Source organism: Pseudophryne corroboree, chromosome 4, assembly GCF_028390025.1.
Source record: "Pseudophryne corroboree isolate aPseCor3 chromosome 4, aPseCor3.hap2, whole genome shotgun sequence".
NCBI classification, from domain to species: Eukaryota; Metazoa; Chordata; class Amphibia; order Anura; family Myobatrachidae; genus Pseudophryne; species Pseudophryne corroboree.
The window spans coordinates 145935902-145958149 of NC_086447.1; positions in this window are offsets into that span (position 1 = coordinate 145935902).

Consider the following 22248-nt stretch of genomic DNA (forward strand, 5'->3'; position numbering starts at 1 on the left):
CCGATTTCTAGCAAATTGCAGGCATATTTGACCGATGGTGTATTGATTCGTGATTTTTTCCTAGGACTTCCAAAATATTACGAATGCCCTCATCACTGCCGTGATTATTGCTTAGTAAATTACCGAGATGACACTTTGATCAAAAAACGGCATCTCGGTCAAAATCGGGACCTTAGTAAATATACCCCATGGTGTATGTTCATGTGCCTTGGACATTTTGTCACTTTGTGATGCGATGGGGTCTGGGGTATCGTTAAGTGCATAGACCTCGCTTATCCCTATCGACCCTGTGTATTTTAGCTAGGGGATTCTGACGCTCCTTCAGCATTGCCCCGTGACCTACAAAATCTGTGCTGTTACTTGCTCCATAGCCGAGGGCCTCCATGGGGCAAGGAGTCATAGGCGGTAGCCATTTCAATTGAGTCTGCCCTGCTACAGAATTGTATGTGTACCGTATGGTGCATAGAACCTTAACAGTACAACCGCTCCTGCAGCTTTGCCCTGGTTTATGTGAATAACTCCCTCCCTGTCTACTGCATGACCTGTGCAGGCTCCCAGGGGGGAAGGGCGATGGGCTAGCGGGAGGCGGTGGAAAATACCGTGCTTTTGAAATGCAATTGTATGAGTCCAAGTCCCCAGTATGTTCTTCTAGTGTACTAATTAGCACGGACAGCTTGTAACGTACAGTGGCAAGTTTAATCTTTCTATGTATAATGGAGAGATAAAAGCTCCTCCCTAAGTTACTAGATGCCAAATCACCATCCTTAGTATCTCTGTACAGTATGTTCTATTAGGGTACTAATTAGCACGAACAGCTTGTAACGTACAGCGGCAAGTTTAATCTTTCTATGTATAATGGAGAGAGAGAAAAGCACCTCAGTAAGTTGCTGGATACCAAATCACTGTACTTAGTATCTCTGTACAGTATGTTCTACTAGGGTACTAATTAGCTGTTCGTGCTAATTAGTACCCTAATAAAAAATACTATACAGAGATACTAAGGACGGTGATTTGACAACCAGGAACTTAGAGAGGAGCTTTTATCTCTCTATATTATACATAGAAAGATTAAACTTGCCACTGTACGTTACAAGCTGTTCGTGCTATTTAGTACACTAGTAGAACATAGAGTACAGAGATACTAAGGACGGTAATTTGGCACCCAGGAATAAAGGGAGGAGCTTTTATCTCTCTCCATTATACTTAGAAAGATTACTATGGAGAGAGATTAAAGCTCCTCCCTAAGTTTGTGGATGCCAAATCACTGTACTTAGTATGTCTGTACAGTATGTTCTACTAGTGTACTAATTAGCACGAACAGCTTGTAACGTACAGTGGCAAGTGTAATTTTTCTAAGTATAATGGAGAGAGATAAAAACTCCTCCCTATGTTCCTGGATGTCAAATTACCATGCTTAGCATTTCTGTACAGTATTTCCTATCTAGCCAGAAACCCTGCATCCTGTGCAAGCTAGGCGGACAACTGGAGGGGACCCGATACACGGTTGCTTCCCGTTTCCCTTTCCAGTGTCACATAAACTAGTGGTTGGTCTGCCCCGAAAGCCAAGAGTCTCCTCTTTTGTTTGGTACCAGTCCTGAGTCTCTGGGACACCCAGAACCAGAGATATCAGTATGCAAAGTGGACCCATTTTCCATAGACTATAATGGGCCCATTAATTCAGACCCACCATGGGTTCCAACGCTTGCCATGAGCCTTGTGGGGGTCACAGAAACTTGGGGTTGGTACCCTCCGGTAGCTAATTGTCTCCCCTTCTAAACCAACCTAGCGATGAAGGCTCCCACCTCCCATGCTGAGAGTCCCAGGTTTGAGTCCCAAAGTGCAAACCTTTTTTTATATGTTCCTGTGACATTCACTTTATTATTTTTTTCTTTGTTATACATTCAATGAAAGGGTGCACACAGGTTTCACATAAATCAAAGTAAATCTGCAGCAGCGATTCATTCCGCTATATACAAATACACAGCGGTAATGAGTATAAATTAGTGTATTCCGACGCAACTAACTGAGCAACACAGTACTGTAGATCGTCGGCATTTGTGTATTGTACCTGACCTGAACTCCCTCCCTGTCCACTGCTTGACCTGTGCAGGCTCCCAGGGGGGAAGGGCAATGGGGGTAGGGAGAGGTGGTGGAAAATACCGTGCTTTTGAAATACAAGTATTAGCGTCCGAGCCCCCTAAGGCATAAACCAACACCAATGGGAAGGAAGTGCCAACCTTTTTTTTAATGTGTTCCTGTAACATTCACTTTATTATTTTTTTTCTTTGTTATACATTCAATGGAGGGGTGCACAAAGGTTTCACATAAATCAGAGTGGGCGGGGGATTTTCCTTCATACAGTAGTATACTGTTGCACGTCTTGTAACCTGATCGGAACTCCCTCCCTGTCTACTGCATGTACTTTGCAGGCTCCCAGGGGGGAAGGGGAAAGTGGGATGGGGGTAGGGCGAGGCAATGGAAAATACAGTGTTCAAAGAAAAGGCATAATCAAAACCATGGGGAACTTTGCGGTGTATCGTTCAGTGCATAGACCTCGCTTATCCCTATCACCCCTGTGTATTTTAGCTAGGGGATTCTGACGCTCCTTCAGCATTGCCCCGCGACCTACAAAATCTGTGCTGTTACTTGCTCCATAGCCGAGGGCCTCCATGGGGCAAGGAGTCATAGGCGGTAGCCATTTCAATTGAGTCTGCCCTGCTACAGAATTGTATGTGTACCGTATGGTGCATAGAACCTTAACAGTACAACCGCTCCTGCAGCTTTGCCCTGGTTTATGTGAATAACTCCCTCCAAGTCTACTGCATGACCTGTGCAGGCTTCCAGGGGGGAAGGGCGATGGGCTAGCGGGAGGCGGTGGAAAATACCGTGCTTTTGAAATGCAAGTACTGTAAGAGTCCGAGTCCCCAGTATGTTCTTCTAGTGTACTAATTAGCACGAACAGCTTGTAACGTACAGTGGCAAGTTTAATCTTTCTATGTATAATGGAGAGATAAAAGCTCCTCCCTAAGTTCCTAGATGCCAAATCACCGTCCTTAGTATCTCTGTACAGTATGTTCTACTAGTGTACTAATTAGCACGAACAGCTTTTAACTGGATGCCAAATCACCGTACTCAGTATCTCTGTACAGTATGTTCTATTAGGGTACTAATTAGCACGGACAGCTTGTAACGTACAGCGGCAAATTTAATCTTTCTATGTATAATGGAGAGAGATAAAAGCTCCTCAGTAAGTTCCTGGATGCCAAATCACTGTACTTAATAACTCTGTACAGTATGTTCTATTAGGGTACTATTTAGCTGTTCGTGCTAATTAGTACCCTTATAGAAAAGACTATACAGAGATACTAAGGATGGAGATTTGGCAACCAGGAACTTAGGGAGGAGCTTTTATCTCTCTATATTATACATAGAAAGATTAAACTTGCCACTGTACATTACAAGCTGTTTGTGCTAACTAGTACACTAGTAGAACATACTGTACAGAGATACTACAGACAGTGATTTGGCATCCAGGAACTTAGGGAGGAGCTTTTATCTCTCTCCATTGTAATCTTTCTAAGTATAATGGAGAGTGATAAAAGCTCCTCCCTAAGTTCCTGGATGCCAAATCACTGTTCGTTGTATCTCTGTACAGTATGTTCTACTAGTGTACTAATTAGCACGAGCAGCTTGTAACGTAGTGGCAAGTTTAATCTTTCTATGTATAATGTAGAGAGATAAAAGCTCCTCCCTAAGTTCCTGGTTGCCATATTACCGTCCTTAGTATCTCTGTATAGTATTTTCTATTAGGGTACTAATTAGCACGAACAGCTAATTAGTACCCTAATAGAACATACTGTACAGAGATACTAAGTATGGTGATTTGGCATCTAGGAACTTACTTAGGAGCTTTAATCTCTCTCCATTATACATAGAAAGATTAAACTTGCCACTGTATGTTACAAGCTGTTCGTGCTAATTAGTACACTAGTAGAACATACTAGAGATACTACGGACAGTTTTTTTGCATCCAGGAACTTAGGGAGGAGCTTTTATCTCTCTCCATTGTAATCTTTCTAAGTATAATGGAGAGAGATAAAAGCTCCTCCCTAAGTTCCTGGATGCCAAATCACTGTCCGTAGTATCTCTGTACAGTATGTTCTACTAGTGTACTAATTAGCACAAGCAGCTTGTAACGTACAGTGGCAAGTTTAATCTTTCTATGAATAATATGGAGAGATAAAAGCTCCTCCCTAAGTTCCTGGTTGACAAATCACCGTCCTTAGTATCTCTGTATAGTCTTTTCTATAAGGGTACTAATTAGCACGAACAGCTAAATAGTACCCTAATAGAACATACTGTACAGAGTTATTAAGTACAGTGATTTGGCATCCAGGAACTTACTGAGGAGCTTTTATCTCTCTCCATTATACATAGAAAGATTAAATTTGCCGCTGTACGTTACAAGCTGTCCGTGCTAATTAGTACCCTAATAGAACATACTGTACAAAGATACTAAGTACGGTGATTTGGCATCCAGTTAAAAGCTTTTCGTGCTAATTAGTACACTAGTAGAACATACTGTACAAAGATACTAAGGACGGTGATTTGCCATCTAGGAGCTTAGGGAGTAGCTTTTATCTCTCCATTATACATAGAAAGATTAAACTTGCCACTGTACGTTACAAGCTGTTCGTGCTAATTAGTACACTAGTAGAACATAGAGTACAGATATACTAAGGACGGTAATTTGGCACCCAGGAACTTAGGGAGAAGCTTTTATCTCTCTCCATTATACTTAGAAAGATTACAATGGAGAGAGATTAAAGCTCCACCCTAAGTTCGTGGATGCGAAATCACTGTACTTAGTATCTCTGTACAGTATGTTCTACTAGTGTACTAATTAGCACGAACAGCTTGTAACGTACAGTGGCAAGTGTAATTTTTCTAAGTATAATGGAGAGAGATAAAAACTCCTCCCTATGTTCCTGGATGTCAAATTACCATGCTTAGCATTTCTGTACAGTATTTCCTATCTAGCCAGAAACCCTGCATCCTGTGCAAGCTAGGCGGACAACTGGAGGGGACCCGATACACGGTTGCTTCCCGTTTCCCTTTCCAGTGTCACATAAACTAGTGGTTGGTCTGCCCCGAAAGCCAAGAGTCTCCTCTTTTGTTTGGTACCAGTCCTGAGTCTCTGGGACACCCAGAACCAGAGATATCAGTACGCAATGTAGACCCATTTTCCCATAGACTATAATGGGCCCGTTAATTCAGACCCACCATGGGTTCCGACGCTTGCCATGAGCCTTGTGGGGGTCACAGAAACTTGGGGTTGGTATTCTCCGGTAGCTAATTGTATCCCCTTCCATACCAACCTAGCGATGAAGGCTCCCACCTCCCATGCTGAGAGTCGCAGGTTTGAGTCCCAAAGTGCCAACCTTTTTTTTTATATATATGTTCCCGTGACATTCACTTTATTATTATTTTTTTGTTATACATTCAATGGAAGGGTGCACACAGGTTTCACATAAATCAGAGTGAGTGGGATATTTTCCTACATACAGTAGTATGCTGTTGCACGTGTCTTGTAACCTGATCGGAACTCCCTCCCTGTTTACTGCATGTACTTTGCAGGCTCCCAGGGGGAAGGGGAAAGTGGGATGGGGGTAGGGCGAGGCAATGGAAAATACCGTGTTCAAAGTAAAGGCATAATCAAAACCATGGGGAACTTTGCGGTGTATCGTTATGTGCATAGACCTCACTTATCCCTATCACCCCTGTGTATTTTAGCTAGCGGATTCTGACGCTCCTACAGCATTACCCCGTAGCCTGCAAAACCTATGCCATTGATTGCTGCATAGCTGAGTGCTGCCACAAGGCAGGGGTTCATGTGCCTCGGACATTTTGTCACTTTGCGATGCGATGGGGTCCGGTGTATCATTATGTGCATAGACCTCGCTTATCCCTATCGCCCCTGTGTATTTTAGCTAGGGGATTCTGACGCTCCTTCAGCATTGCCCCATAGCCTGCAAAATCTGTGCTGTTACTTGCTCCATAGCCGAGTGCCTCCATGGAGCTAGGAGCCACTGGCGGTAGCCATTTCAATTGAGTCTGCCCTGCTATAGAATTGTATGTGTACCGTATGGTGCATAGAACCTTGACAGTAGAAACTCTCCTGCAGCTTTGCCCTGCTTTATGTAAAACTTGTGTTTTGTCAGTTTGCTATGCGATCGAGCCCGGTGTAATGTAATGTGCATAGACCTCGCTTATCTTTATCGCCCCTGTGAATTTTGGCTAGGGGATTGTGACGCTCCATCAGCATTGCCCCGTAGCATGCAAAACTTATGCCATCTCTCACTCCATATCCGAGCGCTGCCTTCCATGTGGTGGGGGTTCAGGGGCAGCGGCCATTTTGCCAGTGTGCTATGCGATTGAGTCCGGTGTACCGTAATGTGCATAGACCTCGCTTATTCCTATCGCCCCTGTGTATTTTAGCTATGGGATTGTGACGCTCCTTCAGCATTGCCCCATAGCCTGCAAAATCTGGACTGTTACTTGCTCCGTAGCCTAGGGCCTCCGTGGGGCAACGAGTCATAGGTGGTAGCCGTTTCTATTGAGTCTGCCCTGCTACAGAATTGTATGTGTACTGTACGGTGTATAGAACCTTAACAGTAGAACCGCTCCTGCAGCTTTTCCCTGGTTTATGTGAATAAAAATAATAATAAAGTGTCTGGAAAAAACTAACATGCATTCGTACTTTAGGAATCGAAGTCGGGACTCTGAGTAAAGGAAGCGGAACACTTCACCACTTCGCCGCAGACAGATTAATAAATCCATTGGTTTTGATTATGCTGTAATGGCTACGGGATTAGGACGCTAACATACTGTACAAAATTCCTAATCTCAAGAGGCAATAGTGAACTTTTAACACGTCCATTTGCGACAGTGTACACTACTGGTTTTATGTTGTTTTGTCTGCGGGACTTGGACGCTCACATATTCATAAAGTACTGTAGATGGATCATATACTGTATGCTGTACTATTTGCATCTGTACCGAATATACTGTATTAAATAATGCAGCGTAATGAGTATTTACTGTATTAAATAATGCAGCGTAATGAGTATTTACTGTATGCAGCGTAATGAGACGCTTAGTAAAGTAGTCATTATATATTTCAGTATTGTATTTTACGGGAGACCACACGCATGCGCAGTGGTGATTGTAAAAAGCGACATCTGGTGAATGATCGCAGGTATTACACGTAAAGGTAACGCCAAACGCTCTCTCTGCCTCCATGCGATTAGGTTCGCCTCTCTGTGACTAGGCGCGCCTCCCTACGCCCCGGTACGCTGCATATGCACGATCGTTACAAACGCCTCAGCCAGTCAAGATAAAGGTGGCTACATCTGTATAATGGTGGATAGAACCAGGGCACGTGCACTTATAACATACTGTATCAATGTGACACATGCACATATATCAATTTGACACATGCACATACAGTATAAATGTGAGGATGTGAAAACGCGGATTAAATAATCCGTCTGACTCGTTTTCTGCTTGGCTGGAGCATCATTTATCATACACAACAAGTTTTCTCATACACGTGTTTTATCACATGTTGATAAATGGGCCCCCTCGAGCCTACACATTAATAAAAAACAAATCTATACATGCTTCTATATAAACATCAATCAAACTTGAAGGGGTCTACACACGGTGCAATTCTGGCTAGGAACGATTTTAGCTTAATGATTTCCATTGAAGCTCCCGAATGTAGCATGATGTGATTCAACTTGCCAAATCGCAGTAAGATGAGCGTGGCTACATCTGTATATACATGATAAATCTGATGCCTATGCCAGAGGTTCCCAAACTGTGTGCCGTGGTTCCCTGGGGTGCCTCGGGACACTTGCAGGGGTGCCCTGGGTTGGTGGTCTAGGACCAATTCAAATTATTCATGGTCAATATAATAGGCAAAACCAGTGCTGGTGGCTGACAGTCATAAAATATGTGGCCAAACAGAAGCAAATCTTGTCCCTCACCACACAACTGACCTTAAGGATGACATATGAATGCAATCTACTTTATGTAATAATTCTTTCTAAATTTCTCAATAAGAAATTTTTGGCCTAGGGGTGCCGTAAAAAAAATTCTGATATTCTAGGGCGCCGCAATTCAAAAAAGTTTAGAAACCACTGGGCTATGCAATAAATTCTAAATGCAATTTGACTTTGTGTGAATTCCACCCTAAACATGTACTGTATTGCTTGCTGAGTCGACTGAGAATATGCTACTAAGTATGTTGTTGGGTGTATTATATGTTATTGCAGTATGAACATTGGATTGCCTGCAACTTGAAGGCCCTACCTAAACTTATTGGCCGAGCTGATTTCCACACCTTTATAGTATCCTCCAAATCATTACGTACCCCAGATACTGTAATTGAACATCACTTACTCCAATGCAATGGTTTGTAATCTGTAATACTACAGCATACTTATTGGGAACATGATCTATTTTGTGGACTTGTATTTAAGATCTAATAGTATTTATTTAAACAGGCAGCTTTTAGTTCACATTAAATCGCTGTATTAACCAGCTACATAAAATATACTTACCTTTAGAACAAGCTTATCAAGGTAGCCATTTTATTATGTTCTATTTAGATACATATTGTTCAACTACAGTACTTTTGAACCTACATTTTGCATACATACCATTGGTTTACCACACACTGTATATTAAGAATAACACTTACATAAATTATAATTTTTTGTTAAAAAAATAATTGTAAAACTTTTTGTTGTATTGTTCTCTTTGTGTGTTTGCCTAAAGATTGCTAATAACAATTACTGTCATCCACAGATCACACTAGTACAGTAGCAGCAGACACTGAAATAAGAAAACACTGAGATCAGGTGCCCCCAAGGTCTGCTACTGTCTCTGCTGCTGGGGGATCAATAAGAAGTTGCTAATAGTCAACAGCAGGGGCTGCTGAGCATCACCAGCAGTCATAGTGACTGCAGCAAATCCCTGCCCTTGCCCAGAAACTCCTTTGTGGTCCCCCAGCAGGTTGAGTTGAGCTTCGGGGTTTTTTATTTACAATCTATAACAGCAGGAGACTCCTCACTGAATCGGTGGGAAACTATTTGGTGTGTCTTTTTGGGTTGTGTATTTAAGGTAAGGGATTGAAAATCTAATATTCTTTGTTTGGTGGGGTGGCAGCTGCTGGTGCAGTTGCTCCTCTGTTGTTCTTCCATCTGTGTCTCCTGCTACAGACCCTAAATTACCCTTTTTTTTTCAGATAATGACAACAGCTATTATACAGAACTGAGGGCCAACGAGGACACTGGAACATCTCAATGGTTTCCCTGGAACATCATGCAGGGACCTTAGGTTGGTACAATCTGGGATCAGAGATTGATGTTTCTGTACCATCGTCTTCTTGTTCAAGCTTTTCAGATTCTAAAAGCTTGCATAAGGGGCATAGCCATGAGGCTAAATATGCAAAGTTGGAGACAGATAAGCATATGAAAGAGGAAGGTTAAGAATAACAAAGTTCATGGCAATACACCCAATAGCACCTGCATTGGCTCACCAGAGTGTGGTCCACTTTGGAGTTTTTTGTGTCACCCTTTGTCAAAGCTTCTGTACTAAGACCAGATAATGCCAGTTCATTGACCTCAAACTGCTAAGGCAAAAGCGGTGTCGGACTGGGACATTAAGGGCCCACCAGAAAAATGCAGCAGCTGGAGCCTGCTAAAAGGATGTGAATAGTTGGTGTGACCACAATCAATAGGAGGGGTGTGCCATCCCACAAAGGAAGTAGCATAATATTATGTTTTTTCAGATTTCCAGACTGTGCCCAATTCTGCTACATTTTATCTGTACCCGTTTCAGTCTAAGATTAATAATCAGTGGCAGCATTAGTAGAATAATAAGAAGAATCTGTACCACCTTTAGTGTATCAATAATAACCTGTGCCCACTTCAGTCTGATTATAATATGTGCCTCTTATACACACTGATGCAGTTTGTGTCCCTCACACACTCTGTGCCTCTTACGCAAACTGACTCACATGCTGTACCTCTCACAGACACTGATGCATACTTTGTGTCTCTCTGTGTGTGCTGTACCCCACTGCACCTTTGTTGACATAATAAGAAATATAAGTGGTTTGGCTCGTGGCTTTGACAAAAAATTGCTCTTTTTTATACAAGTTGTGCACTGTACCCCACTGTGTCTTTGCTGAGGTAATAATAAATCTAAGTGTTTGACTTGCCGCTTTGTGTAATTTTCAAAAAAGAAATGACTGTTCTTTTTTTACACAAACTATGTGTGCTTCTACCCCACTGCGCCTTTGTTGACACAATATATAAAAATGTTGTGATTTGCCACTGTGAGTTGTCAATTTAAAAAAATAAGAATTTACTTACCGATAATTCTATTTCTCATAGTCCGTAGTGGATGCTGGGAACTCCGAAAGGACCATGGGGAATAGCGGCTCCGCAGGAGACTGGGCACAAAAGTAAAAGCTTTAGGACTAGCTGGTGTGCACTGGCTCCTCCCCCTATGACCCTCCTCCAAGCCTCAGTTAGGATACTGTGCCCGGACGAGCGTACACAATAAGGAAGGATTTTGAATCCCGGGTAAGACTCATACCAGCCACACCAATCACACCGTACAACCTGTGATCTGAACCCAGTTAACAGCATGATAACAGAGGAGCCTCTGAAAAGATGGCTCACAACAATAATAACCCGATTTTTGTAACTATGTACAAGTATTGCAGACAATCCGCACTTGGGATGGGCGCCCAGCATCCACTACGGACTATGAGAAATAGAATTATCGGTAAGTAAATTCTTATTTTCTCTGACGTCCTAGTGGATGCTGGGAACTCCGAAAGGACCATGGGGATTATACCAAAGCTCCCAAACGGGCGGGAGAGTGCGGATGACTCTGCAGCACCAAATGAGAGAACTCCAGGTCCTCCTCAGCCAGGGTATCAATTTTGTAGAATTTTACAAACGTATTTGCTCCTGACCAAGTAGCTGCTCGGCAAAGTTGTAAAGCCGAGACCCCTCGGGCAGCCGCCCAAGATGAGCCCATCTTCCTTGTGGAGTGGGCATTTACAGATTTTTGGCTGTGGCAGGCCTGCCACAGAATGTGCAAGCTGAATTGTACTACAAATCCAACGAGCAATAGTCTGCTTAGAAGCAAGAGCACCCAGCTTGTTGGGTGCATACAGGATAAACAGCGAGTCAGATTTTCTGACTCCAGCCGTCCTGGAAACATATATTTTCAGGGCCCTGACAACGTCTAGCAACTTGGAGTCCTCCAAGTCCCTAGTAGCCGCAGGCACCACAATAGGTTGGTTCAGGTGAAACGCTGAAACCACCTTAGGGAGAAACTGAGGACGAGTCCTCAATTCCGCCCTGTCCGAATGGAAAATCAGATAAGGGCTTTTACAGGATAAAGCCGCCAATTCTGACACGCGCCTGGCCCAGGCCAGGGCCAACAGCATGACCACTTTCCATGTGAGATATTTTAACTCCACAGATTTAAGTAATTTAAACCAATGTGACTTTTTGGAACCCAAAAACTACATTGAGATCCCAAGGTGCCACTGGAGGCACAGAAGGAGGCTGTATATGCAGTACCCCTTTTACAACGTCTAAACTTCAGGGACTGAAGCTAGTTCTTTTTGGAAGAAAATTGACAGGGCCGAAATTTGAACCTTAATGGACCCCAATTTCAGGCCCATAGACACTCCTGTTTGCAGGAAATGTAGGAATCGACCCAGTTGAATTTCCTCCGTCGGGCCTTACTGGCCTCGCACCACGCAACATATTTTCGCCAAATGCGGTGATAATGTTTTGCGGTTACATCCTTCCTGGCTTTGATCAGGATAGGGATGACTTCATCCGGAATGCCTTTTTTCCTTCAGGATCCGGCGTTCAACCGCCATGCCGTCAAACGCAGTCGCGGTAAGTCTTGGAACAGACAGGGTCCTTGCTGAAGCAGGTCCCTTCTTAGAGGTAGAGGCCACGGATCCTCCGTGAGCATCTTTTGAAGTTCCGGTTACCAAGTCCTTCTTGGCCAATCCGGAGCCACGAATATAGTGCTTACTCCTCTCCATCTTATCAATCTCAGTACCTTGGGTATGAGAGGCAGATGAGGGAACACATACACTGACTGGTACACCCACGGTGTTACCAGAGCGTCTACAGCTATTGCCTGAGGGTCCCTTGACCTGGCGCAATACCTGTCGAGTTTTTCCCAACGGTTTATAATCATGTGGAAGACTTCTGGGTGAAGTCCCCACTCTCCCGGGTGGAGGTCGTGTCTGCTGAGGAAGTCTGCTTCCTAGTTGTCCACTCCCGGAATTGCTGACAGTGCTATCACATGATTTTCCGCCCAGCGAAGAATCCTTGCAGCTTCTGCCATTGCCCTCCTGCTTCTTGTGCCACCCTGTCTGTTTACGTGGGTGACTGCCGTGATGTTGTCCGACTGGATCAACACCGGCTGACCTTGAAGCAGAGGTCTTGCTAAGCTTAGAGCATTGTAAATGGCCCTTAGCTTCAGGATATTTATGTGAAGTGATGTCTCCAGGCTTGACCATAAGCCCTGGAAATTCCTTCCCTGTGTGACTGCTCCCCAGCCTCGCAGGCTGGCATCCGTGGTCACCAGGACCCAGTCCTGAATGCCGAATCTGCGGCCCTCTAGAAGATGAGCACTCTGCAACCACCACAGGAGGGACACCCTTGTTCTTGGTGACAGGGTTATCCGCTGATGCATCTGAAGATGCGACCCGGACCATTTGTCCAGCAGGTCCCACTGGAAAGTTCTTGCGTGGAATCTGCCGAATGGGATTGCTTCGTAGGAAGCCACCATTTTACCCAGAACCCTTGTGCATTGATGCACTGAGACTTGGCTCGGTTTTAGGAGGTTCCTGACTAGCTCGGATAACTCCCTGGCTTTCTCCTCCGGGAGAAACACCTTTTTCTGGACTGTGTCCAGGATCATCCCTAGGAACAGAAGACGAGTCGTCGGAACCAGCTGCGATTTTGGAATATTGAGAATCCAATCGTGCTGCCGCAACACTACCTGAGATAGTGCTACACCGACCTCCAACTGTTCCCTGGATCTTACCCTTATCAGGGAATCGTCCAAGTAAGGGATAACTAAAATTCCCTTCCTTCGAAGGAATATCATCATTTCGGCCATTACCTTGGTAAAGACCCGGGGTGCCGTGGACCATCCATACGGCAGCGTCTGAACTGATAGTGACAGTTCTGTACCATAAACCTGAGGTACCCTTGGTGAGAAGGGTAAATTTGGACATGAAGGTAAGCATCCTTGATGTCCCGAGACATCATGTAGTCCCCTTCTTCCAGGTTCGCAATCACTGCTCTGAGTGACTCAATCTTGAATTTGAACCTCTGTATGTAAGTGTTCAAAGATTTTAGATTTAGAATCGGTCTCACCGAGCCGTCCGGCTTCGGTACCACAACAGTGTGGAATAATACCCCGTTCCCTGTTGCAGGAGGGGTACCTTGATTATCACCTGCTGGGAATACAGCTTGTGAATGGCTTCCAAAACTGTCTCCCTGTCAGAAGGAGACATCGGTAAAGCCGACTTTAGGAAACGGCGAGGGGGAGACGTCTCGAATTCCAATTTGTACCCCTGAGATATCACCTGAAGGATCCAGGGGTCTACTTGCGAGTGAGCCCACTGCGCGCTGAAATTCATTGAGACGGGCCCCCCACCGTGCCTGATTCTGCTTGTAAAGCCCCAGCGTCATACTGAGGGCTTGGCAGAGGCGGGAGAGGGTTTCTGTTCCTGGGAACTGGCTGATTTCTGCAGCCTTTTTCCTCTCCCTCTGTCACGGGGCAGAAATGAGGAACCTTTTGCCCACTTGTCCACGAAAAGACTGCGCCTGATAATACGGCGTCTTCTCATGTTGAGAGGCGACCTGGGGTACAAACATGGATTTCCCAGCTGTTGCCGTGGCCACCAGGTCTGAAAGACCGACCCCAAATAACTCCTCCCCTTAATAAGGCAATACTTCCAAATGCCGTTTGAAATCCGCATCACCTGACCACTGTCGTGTCCATAACCCTCTACTGGTAGAAATGGACAACGCACTTAGACTTGATGCCAGTCGGCAAATATTCCGCTGTGCATCACGCATATATAGAAATGCATCTTTTAAATGCTCTATAGGCAAAAATATACTGTCCCTATCTAGGGTATCAATATTTTCAGTCAGGGAATCCGACCACGCCAACCCAGCACTGCACATCCAGGCTGAGGCGATTACCCTCCTGCTTTCTATCAGCAGGATCCTTAAGGGCGGCCATCTCAGGAGAGGGTAGAGCCCTTACAAGCGTGTGAGTGCTTTATCCACCCTAGGGGGTGTTTCCCAACGCACCCTAACCTCTGGCGGGAAAGGATATAATGCCAATAACATTTTAGAAAATTATCAGTTGTTATCGGGGGAAACCCACGCATCATCACACACCTCATTTAATTTCTCAGATTCAGGAAAACTACAGGTAGTTTTTCCTCACCGAACATAATACCCCTTTTTGGTGGTACTCGTATTATCAGAAATGTGTAAAACATTTTTCATTGCCTCAATCATGTAACGTGTGGCCCTACTGGAAGTCACATTTGTCTCTTCACCGTCGACACTGGAGTCAGTATCCGTGTCGGCGTCTATATCTGCCATCTGAGGTAACGGGCGCTTTAGAGCCCCTGACGGCCTATGAGACGTCTGGACAGGCACAAGCTGAGTAGCCGGCTGTCTCATGTCAACCACTGTCTTTTATACAGAGCTGACACTGTCACGTAATTCCTTCCAACAGTTCATCCACTCAGGTGTCGACCCCCTAGGGGGTGACATCACTATTACAGGCAATCTGCTCCGTCTCCACATCATTTTTCTCCTCATACATGTCGACACAAACGTACCGACATACAGCACACACACAGGGAATGCTCTGATAGAGGACAGGACCCCACTAGCCCTTTGGGGAGACAGAGGGAGAGTTTGCCAGCACACACCAGAGCGCTATATATATATACAGGGATAACCTTATATAAGTGTTTTTCCCCTTATAGCTGCTGTATCTTTAATACTGCGTGTAATTAGTGCCCCCCCTCTCTTTTTTAACCCTTTCTGTAGTGTAGTGACTGCAGGGGAGAGCCAGGGAGCTTCCCTCCAACGGAGCTGTGAGGGAAAATGGCGCCAGTGTGCTGAGGAGATAGGCTCCGCCCCCTTATCGGCGGCCTTATCTCCCGTTTTTCTATGTATTCTGGCAGGGGTTAAATGCATCCATATAGCCCAGGAGCTATATGTGATGTATTTTTTGCCATCTAAGGTATTTTTATTGCGTCTCAGGGCGCCCCCCCCCCAGCGCCCTGCACCCTCAGTGACCGGAGTGTGAAGTGTGCTGAGAGCAATGGCGCACAGCTGCGGTGCTGTGCGCTACCTTATTGAAGACAGGACGTCTTCTGCCGCCGATTTTCCGGACCTCTTCTGCTCTTCTGGCTCTGTAAGGGGGACGGCGGCGCGGCTCTGGGACCCATCCATGGCTGGGCCTGTGATCGTCCCTCTGGAGCTAATGTCCAGTAGCCTAAGAAGCCCAATCCACTCTGAACGCAGGTGAGTTCGCTTCTTCTCCCCTTAGTCCCTCGATGCTGTGAGCTTGTTGCCAGCAGGACTCACTGAAAATAAAAAACCTAATTTAAACTTTTACTCTAAGCAGCTCAGGAGAGCCACCTAGATTGCACCCTTCTCGTTCGGGCACAAAAATCTAACTGAGGCTTGGAGGAGGGTCATAGGGGGAGGAGCCAGTGCACACCAGCTAGTCCTAAAGCTTTTACTTTTGTGCCCAGTCTCCTGCGGAGCCGTTATTCCCCATGGTCCTTTCGGAGTTCCCAGCATCCACTAGGACGTCAGAGAAAATAAGATTTTACTTACCGATAAATCTATTTCTCGGAGTCCGTAGTGGATGCTGGGGTTCCTGAAAGGACCATGGGGAATAGCGGCTCCGCAGGAGACAGGGCACAAAAAGTAAAGCTTTTCCAGATCAGGTGGTGTGCACTGGCTCCTCCCCCTATGACCCTCCTCCAGACTCCAGTTAGGTACTGTGCCCGGACGAGCGTACACAATAAGGGAGGATTTTGAATCCCGGGTAAGACTCATACCAGCCACACCAATCACACCGTACAACTTGTGATCTAAACCCAGTTAACAGTATGATAACAGCGGAGCCTCTGAAAGATGGCTTCCTTCAACAATAACCCGAATTAGTTAACAATAACTATGTACAATTATTGCAGATAATCCGCACTTGGGATGGGCGCCCAGCATCCACTACGGACTCCGAGAAATAGATTTATCGGTAAGTAAAATCTTATTTTCTCTATCGTCCTAGTGGATGCTGGGGTTCCTGAAAGGACCATGGGGATTATACCAAAGCTCCCAAACGGGCGGGAGAGTGCGGATGACTCTGTAGCACCGAATGAGAGAACTCCAGGTCCTCCTTAGCCAGAGTATCAAATTTGTAAAATTTTACAAACGTGTTCTCCCCTGACCACGTAGCTGCTCGGCAAAGTTGTAATGCCGAGACCCCTCGGGCAGCCGCCCAAGATGAGCCCACCTTCCTTGTGGAGTGGGCCTTTACAGATTTAGGCTGTGGCAGGCCTGCCACAGAATGTGCAAGTTGGATTGTGCTACAGATCCAACGAGCAACCGTCTGCTTAGACGCAGGAGCACCCATCTTGTTGGGTGCATACAATATAAACAACGAGTCAGATTTTCTGACTCCAGCTGTCCTTGCAATATATATTTTTAATGCTCTGACAACGTCCAGTAACTTGGAGTCCTCCAAGTCACTTGTAGCCGCAGGCACTACAATAGGCTGGTTCAGATGAAATGCTGACACCACCTTAGGGAGAAAATGCGGACGAGTCCGCAGTTCTGCCCTGTCCGAATGGAAAATCAGATATGGGCTTTTGTAAGATAAAGCTGCCAGTTCTGACACTCTCCTGGCCGAAGCCAGGGCTAGAAGCATGGTCACTTTCCATGTGAGATATTTCAAATCCACCTTCTTTAGTGGTTCAAACCAATGAGATTTTAGAAAGTCCAAAACCACATTGAGATCCCACGGTGCCACTGGAGGCACCACAGGAGGCTGTATATGTAGCACTCCCTTAACAAAGGTCTGGACTTCAGGGACTGAAGCCAATTCTTTTTGAAAGAAAATCGACAGGGCCGAAATTTGAACCTTAATAGATCCCAATTTGAGACCCATAGACAATCCTGATTGCAGGAAATGTAGGAATCGACCCAGTTGAAATTCCTCCGTCGGAGCACTCCGATCTTCGCACCACGCAACATATTTTCGCCAAATTCGGTGATAATGTTGCACGGTTACTTCCTTCCTTGCTTTCATCAAAGTAGGAATGACTTCTTCCGGCATGCCTTTTTCCTTTAGGATCCGGCGTTCAACCGCCATGCCGTCAAACGCAGCCGCGGTAAGTCTTGAAACAGACAGGGACCCTGCTGAAGCAAGTCCCTCCTTAGAGGTAGAGGCCACGGATCTTCCGTGATCATCTCTTGAAGTTCCGGGTACCAAGTCCTTCTTGGCCAATCCGGAACCACTAGTATCGTCCTTACGCCTCTTTGCCGTATAATTCTCAATACTTTTGGTATGAGAGGCAGAGGAGGAAACACATACACCGACTGGTACACCCAAGGCGTTACCAGCGCGTCCACAGCTATTGCCTGCGGATCTCTTGACCTGGCGCAATACCTGTCCAGTTTTTTGTTGAGGCGAGACGCCATCATGTCCACCATTGGTCTTTCCCAACGGGTTACCAGCAAGTGGAAGACTTCCGGATGAAGTCCCCACTCTCCCGGGTGAAGATCGTGTCTGCTGAGGAAGTCTGCTTCCCAGTTGTCCACTCCCGGGATGAACACTGCTGACAGTGCTATCACATGATTCTCTGCCCAGCGAAGAATCCTTGCAGCTTCTGCCATTGCACTCCTGCTTCTTGTGCCGCCCTGTCTGTTCACATGGGCGACTGCCGTGATGTTGTCCGACTGGATCAACACCGGTTTTCCCTGAAGCAGAGGTTCTGCCTGGCTTAGAGCATTGTATATTGCTCTTAGTTCCAGAATGTTTATGTGAAGAGACGTTTCCAGGCTCGTCCATACTCCCTGGAAGTTTCTTCCTTGTGTGACTGCTCCCCAGCCTCTCAAGCTGGCGTCCGTGGTCACCAGGATCCAATCCTGTATGCCGAATCTGCGGCCCTCCAATAGATGAGCACTCTGCAACCACCACAGAAGAGACACCCTTGTCCTTGGAGACAGGGTTATCCGCAGGTGCATCTGAAGATGCGACCCTGACCATTTGTCCAACAGATCCCTTTGGAAAATTCTTGCGTGGAATCTGCCGAATGGAATTGCTTCGTAAGAAGCCACCATTTTTCCCAGGACTCTTGTGCATTGATGTACAGACACCTTTCCTGGTTTTAGGAGGTTCCTGACAAGCTCGGATAACTCCTTGGCTTTTTCCTCCGGGAGAAAAACCTTTTTCTGAACCGTGTCCAGAATCATCCCTAGGAACAGCAGACGAGTTGTCGGCATTAACTGGGATTTTGGAATATTCAGAATCCACCCGTGCTGTTTTAGCACTTCTTGCGACAGTGCTAATCCCATCTCTAGCTGTTCTCTGGACCTTGCCCTTATTAGGAGATCGTCCAAGTATGGGATAATTAATATGCCTTTTCTTCGAAGAAGAATCATCATCTCGGCCATTACCTTTGTAAAGACCCGAGGTGCCGTGGACAATCCGAACGGCAGCGTCTGAAACTGATAGTGACAGTTTTGTACAACGAACCTGAGGTACCCCTGGTGTGAGGGGTAAATTGGAACGTGGAGATACGCATCCTTGATGTCCAAGGATACCATAAAGTCCCCCTCTTCCAGGTTCGCTATCACTGCTCTGAGTGACTCCATCTTGAACTTGAACTTCTTTATGTACAGGTTCAAGGACTTCAGATTTAGAATAGGCCTTACCGAGCCATCCGGCTTCGGTACCACAAAAAGAGTGGAATAATACCCCTTCCCTTGTTGTAGAAGAGGTACCTTGACTATCACCTGCTGAGAGTACAGCTTGTGAATGGCTTCCAAAACCGTCTCCCTTTCGGAGGGGGACGTTGGTAAAGCAGACTTCAGGAAACGGCGAGGTGGATCTGTCTCTAATTCCAACCTGTACCCCTGAGATATTATCTGCAGGATCCAGGGATCTACCTGCGAGTGAGCCCACTGCGCGCTGTAATTTTTGAGACGACCACCCACCGTCCCCGAGTCCGCTTGAGAAGCCCCAGCGTCATGCTGAGGCTTTTGTAGAAGCCGGGGAAGGCTTCTGTTCCTGGGAAGGAGCTGCCTGTTGCTGTCTCTTCCCTCGACCTCTGCCTCGTGGCAGATATGAATAGCCCTTTGCTCTCTTATTTTTAAAGGAACGAAAGGGCTGCGGTTGAAAAGTCGGTGCCTTTTTCTGTTGGGGAGTGACTTGAGGTAGAAAGGTGGATTTCCCGGCTGTAGCCGTGGCCACCAAATCTGATAGACCGACTCCAAATAACTCCTCCCCTTTATACGGCAAAACTTCCATATGTCGTTTTGAATCCGCATCGCCTGTCCACTGTCGCGTCCATAAAGCTCTTCTGGCCGAAATGGACATAGCACTTACCCGTGATGCCAGTGTGCAGATATCCCTCTGTGCATCACGCATATAAAGAAATGCATCCTTTATTTGTTCTAACGACAGTAAAATATTGTCCCTGTCCAGGGTATCAATATTTTCAATCAGGGACTCTGACCAAACTACCCCAGCACTGCACATCCAGGCAGTCGCTATAGCTGGTCGTAGTATAACACCTGCATGTGTGTATATACTTTTTTGGATATTTTCCATCCTCCTATCTGATGGATCTTTAAGTGCGGCCGTCTCAGGAGAGGGTAACGCCACTTGTTTAGATAAGCGTGTTAGCGCCTTGTCCACCCTAGGAGGTGTTTCCCAGCGCTCCCTAACCTCTGGCGGGAAAGGGTATAATGCCAATAATTTCTTTGAAATTATCAGCTTTTTATCAGGGGCAACCCACGCTTCATTACACACGTCATTTAATTCTTCTGATTCAGGAAAAACTATAGGTAGTTTTTTCACACCCCACATAATACCCTGTTTAGTGGTACCTGTAGTATCAGCTAAATGTAACGCCTCCTTCATTGCCAAAATCATATAACGTGTGGCCCTACTGGAAAATACGGTTGATTCGTCACCGTCACCACTGGAGTCAGTGCCTGTGTCTGGGTCTGTGTCGACCGACTGAGGCAAAGGGCGTTTCACAGCCCCTGACGGTGTTTGAGTCGCCTGGACAGGCACTAATTGATTGTCCGGCCGTCTCTCCATAAATAAAGGCATCCATTCTGGTGTCGACTCCCTAGGGGGTGACATCCTCATATTTGGCAATTGCTCCGCCTCCACACCAATATCGTCCTCATACATGTCGACACACACGTACCGACACACAGCAGACACACAGGGAATGCTCCTAACGAAGACAGGACCCACTAGCCCTTTGGGGAGACAGAGGGAGAGTTTGCCAGCACACACCAAAAGCGCTATATATAACAGGGATAGCCTTAAAATAAGTGCTCCCTTATAGCTGCTTTATATATATCAAAATATCGCCATAAATTTGCCCCCCCTCTCTGTTTTACCCTGTTTCTGTAGTGCAGTGCAGGGGAGAGACCTGGGAGCCGTCCTGACCAGCGGAGCTGTGAGAGGAAATGGCGCCGTGTGCTGAGGAGATAGGCCCCGCCCCTTTTCCGGCGGGCTCGTCTCCCGCTATTTAGTGAATCCAGGCAGGGGTTAAATATCTCCATATAGCCTCTGGGGGCTATATGTGAGGTATTTTTAGCCTTTATATAGGTTACATTTGCCTCCCAGGGCGCCCCCCCCCAGCGCCCTGCACCCTCAGTGACTGCGTGTGAAGTGTGCTGAGAGGAAAATGGCGCACAGCTGCAGTGCTGTGCGCTACCTTTAGAAGACTGCAGGAGTCTTCAGCCGCCGATTCTGGACCTCTTCTGACTTCAGCATCTGCAAGGGGGCCGGCGGCGCGGCTCCGGTGACCATCCAGGCTGTACCTGTGATCGTCCCTCTGGAGCTGATGTCCAGTAGCCAAGAAGCCAATCCATCCTGCACGCAGGTGAGTTCACTTCTTCTCCCCTCAGTCCCTCGTTGCAGTGATCCTGTTGCCAGCAGGACTCACTGTAAAATAAAAAACCTAAGCTAAACTTTTTCTAAGCAGCTCTTTAGGAGAGCCACCTAGATTGCACCCTTCTCGGCCGGGCACAAAAATCTAACTGGAGTCTGGAGGAGGGTCATAGGGGGAGGAGCCAGTGCACACCACCTAATCTGGAAAAGCTTTACTTTTTGTGCCCTGTCTCCTGCGGAGCCGCTATTCCCCATGGTCCTTTCAGGAACCCCAGCATCCACTAGGACGATAGAGAAAAGTATTTTTTTTAATACAAGCTGTGTGTGCTGGACGCCTTTAAATTGCTGTCATTTTTGAAAGTGTATTACTAACATCCAGTTGATTTCCTATTGACACAGGCTGGCCAAAGAAGTATGCTGGTTTTATTATGTACAGTATACACACTACGCATACACATACATAACACGGCATCTAAAAGATTCTTTGGGGTCTTTCATGATATTCAGGAACAAATTTACACACAGACCATCTTTATACCACTTTTTACAATAAGATAATCATTTACATTAGATTTGCAATGGACATATGTATACAAACTGTATACAGAATAAACATACTGTAAGCTGCAATGTAAACATGCCACTGTACTGGTAATGGCAATGTCCAAAAAAGGAGCCCATATACCAATGAGAAATGTAGAAAGACAGATGAGCAATGTGATGTAGACAGCCAGAACTGGATTGTAAAATTAATTGTGTAGCTGTTTGAAGCAGTGAAGAGTGGAGAAGTGTGCCAGTGAAGAAAGTGGCCATGGCTACCAATCAGCTTTGAGGTAACATTTATCAAGTAAAATTATACATGGCAGCTGATTGGTTGCCATGGGCAACTTCTCCACTGGCTGACTTCTCCACTTTTTCTACTGCTTTATACACCTCCCCAAT